This window comes from Hypomesus nipponensis, chromosome 5 (assembly GCF_054491055.1).
Source record: "Hypomesus nipponensis isolate SF chromosome 5, ASM5449105v1, whole genome shotgun sequence".
Lineage (NCBI taxonomy): Eukaryota > Metazoa > Chordata > Actinopteri > Osmeriformes > Osmeridae > Hypomesus > Hypomesus nipponensis.
Window position 1 is genome coordinate 1334740 of NC_140365.1, and position 3554 is coordinate 1338293.

Sequence of the window (3554 nt, forward strand, 5' to 3'; positions counted from 1 at the left end):
TGCTTTGAAAGAATTGGTTCATCAAGGCCACCTTTATGCATGCTTACAAGGCATCAGGAAAAGTAAATCTCTTTCATCCCCTGTGAACACAGGTTCGAAATCAAACTACAAAGACTTGCACACTTTGAAATGTTAAACTCATGAAAGGGACACTATAGGGCTGAAGTTGAAAAGAAATCCAACTTATTTCCATCTAGATTTTTTTAAGACTGACTAAATCTTGTTAAATGGCTACGTATTGTTTAAACGTATTTTAACTTTCTGCGTTTGGTCGTATGTGGTAAAAGAAAAACAATTTCAAGAACTAGATTTGAATAGGCTGCTGGTGTCTGTGGGTGTAGTTAGACATGTAAGTGAGGTCACATCGGGGGAAGCGCGTGTTCCCCTTTGGGGAATGGCTGCATGGTGCTTTCTGCAGTTCCAGAAATGAAGAGGGAGCAAGACTTTTTTTTACAAAAAATGCGCCCACCCGCGCCACCTAGCAAGAGTGTCCTTCAGTTACAGCCACGATACACCTGCTAGCTGAAGCGATACTCCTAAACATTTAAGAAGCTAATGTTACTAGCTAGCTGTGGAAGACAACCCATAGGTAACCTTGGCACTGACTAGCCCAACCAATCCGTTTTACTTAAGTATCCTGCCCACATTTTGAGTGGTAGAGGGCGTTAATTTATCTCCACTTGGTATCACAACCTAGACTTAAATAAAATTTCCGAACTATAGACGAGCAATGCTCCACAAAAAAGGCCCATGGTTCAGCCAGAGCCTGCGCTTGAAAAGGAGTTTACGCGAAAATGCACAACTCAGGTTCGGCGGCGCTAGCCAACTGCAACTCTTGTAAAAGGTAAGCCACGTGGTTAATTTACTTAGATGCCAGCACTGGCTTTCTTGATTAATGCAACAACAAAAAAATGAATTAGCTTGGGTTAGGTAAGAGTACAGTATATATAGCCTGTGTTATATTAATATATCGATACGTGTGGGAGACTGTATGTTTTGAGATTGGAGCTGCTTTTGTGCTTGTATGTTGGTGACGGAAAACTCATTAGCATAGATTTTAAAAGTTATTTTTACTTATGTTGTGAAGAGGAATGGCAATCCAAGAGAGAACATTGGGATTAATATCTAGTAGTAGCCTATTGTGGTCACTACTCTATTAACTTACTCTATAAATGGTCCAGTGTGCAGGCTATAGCAATGGGATGTACTTTATAAGGCAATAAAAAATATGTTCTTTACAATTAGAAATGACATATCTACTATTTAAAACAGTATATTTAAGAGCACCGCCTGTAGTTAATTCTGACTTTAAAGCTTTTAAGTTTCCTAACTGGATGCGCTATTGGTTTTCTTAATCTATTTAGGCATTCGATGTGGTTCAAGAATAATCTTTCTAAGCCTGGACGTGACATGGCAGAATAGCAGCCTCATTTATATGGAGGGATTAGAGAATGAATTTCTTTACAGCATGACAGTGAATACGCTGGCTCTGCCAATAGGTCTCGAGGGTTATAACACATTCACGCACTTAATACACCTACCAAATGTCAAATAATCCCCTTTAATTTGTTGTATCTACTGTAAGCAATTATCCTGAGTAGAAATAATTGTGAGGTCAAGTCATTTCAAGTAAATTAGTCAGATTGACCAACATTTTAGTGCATACTGCATGTGATATACCAAGTTTGGTTTTGATTGTCCCTTTAACATTGTCACAATGAGGGTTTTAGGAATGCAGGACCATAATTCACTTAGAGACAGATGTCTGTCAGTTAGATGACCGTCCATGAGAATGTTTATATTGGCGTTAAATGATGTAGGAATGTAGGTATAATAATTTTTTGGCTGTAATCCTGAAGGGCTTCAAGCAGATCCTTTGTTTGTCTTAGTCAGGGCAGCAAGTTCTTTAGAGACAAACTGTGTAAATCATGGATTACGGGGAGGGAACACACTGCATACAGATTCACGTCAAGGACGTCCCAGCAGACTGCTGTCAGGAAACAAGTACACCGACGAACCTCATAGAGAACATCAAGAACTGTTGGGTGAGGCCACATGATATCAAAACCAGTATGGTTTTTAACCACACATTTTTTTCAGTTGCAAGATCTTGTTGAGTATTTAAACATGACACGGATCACATCCAACAGTCTCTGCTTCCTGTCTAACCTTCAACTGTGCTGTGATCGTGACTCCTGGTGTTAGTTTTATCAGACTAAATCTGCCCTGTTCTGCCCGAAAGCGTACTGTCACCATGTCACAAAATATCGCTTCATCTCTATAGGTGGACACACATTTGACACTCCTAATTAGAAGTTTCCAGAGTGAATTTACCTCCAGCTGGGGTGACATGGCTTAGTAAGAGTTTTACAACCACCTTCATTGATTTGCAGATTATCTCGCACCCGAGCCTGGAGCTTGTTGTCCCTATGGGACAATTAGGGTGGTGAAACAAATGTGGGAAAGAGTCTGGAAATATCCCAGGCCTCTCTGGGGTGTCAGAGATCAAGACAGTAAAGTAAGTAGACTCCAGTTGGAGGCTGCCTCTTAACTTTGTTCCTCTCTTAACCCTCTGCTGCTCTGCCTTCTGGACGGCTTCATGTCTTCGTTCAGAAGCTCACGAGGAGCCAAGGGAGTCCGCCGCCATGATGAAAACACCTCGTAATGTCTCGACCTCGGAAACAGTTCTTCAAAACAACCTTCACTAGCTTTCCCTCACGAGACTTGCAACCAAATAATACAATTTGAACACACGAGAACTCACCCCGGCTCATCATACTTCTGCAATAAAGCATTGACACAATTATTTTGATGGCTTTATTTGCTTCGAAACGTTTTTGACGAGAGGAATCAAGAATCTGGGAACAATGTGAGACAGAGCAAAAAAAAAAAAATCTATTTGCCGATAGCTGATCTTTATCATTCACACGCCTCACCACTTTCTGCCCGGTCTTCAGGGCCCGATCCATTCCCAGCCTGCTACTGAGCTGGTCAGAAAATCCAATAAACCTGGGATTCGTTCTTCAAGCTCAACCCCTTCCTGGCCTCCCCTCCCTCCTCCACACATTCTCTCCCCACGGCTGCATTGCTAATGCCTCCCCCCTTCAGGATATCCGTAAATCTCAGTTCTTACTCTTGCCTCAAATCCTACATAAACTTTGCCCATTGGGCAATCAGTCTTAAAGCATCTCTACGGTTCAGAATCATGTACTCACAGCAGGTCTGCTGGTAAGTGCCAAGCAGAGAGACCCACAGCCCAAACAGTAGTTGATTATTTCATTGTCAATGCAGATCTAAGGGCAAGCTTCAAGTTAGCACTTAAAAACAGTTTTAATTGAATTAATTGATTTAAGAAATATTCTCACTTCTGCCAAGGTTACCTGCCAATAAAAGGAACAAAGATTTGACTGAGCAGCGTGAGTCACCCCTGCGGGGTTGTTCACGTCTAACATGCTTGACTGTGTGGCCCTTGATTAGCTCTACTTTAGACAAGCCAGCTTTGATTGTGTCAAGATAGTCTTTCGGGAGGATTACCTTGAGTACACCCCTGAACT

General features: G+C 41.6%; 1 long non-coding RNA gene across 2 annotated transcripts; it reads left to right on the forward strand.

The window, feature by feature from the left end:
* The first annotated feature begins 320 nt into the window (after positions 1 to 320).
* Positions 321 to 2796, forward strand: LOC146287664 (uncharacterized). Of its 2 annotated transcripts, XR_014755200.1 has the most exons (4): positions 321 to 844; positions 1890 to 2045; positions 2394 to 2518; positions 2614 to 2796. It is a non-coding gene; the product is annotated as an uncharacterized LOC146287664 (long non-coding RNA). The 2 variants fall into 2 exon arrangements; XR_014755199.1 differs by having other exon boundaries at positions 323 to 844; positions 2394 to 2796.
* Positions 2797 to 3554: the final 758 nt, after the last annotated feature.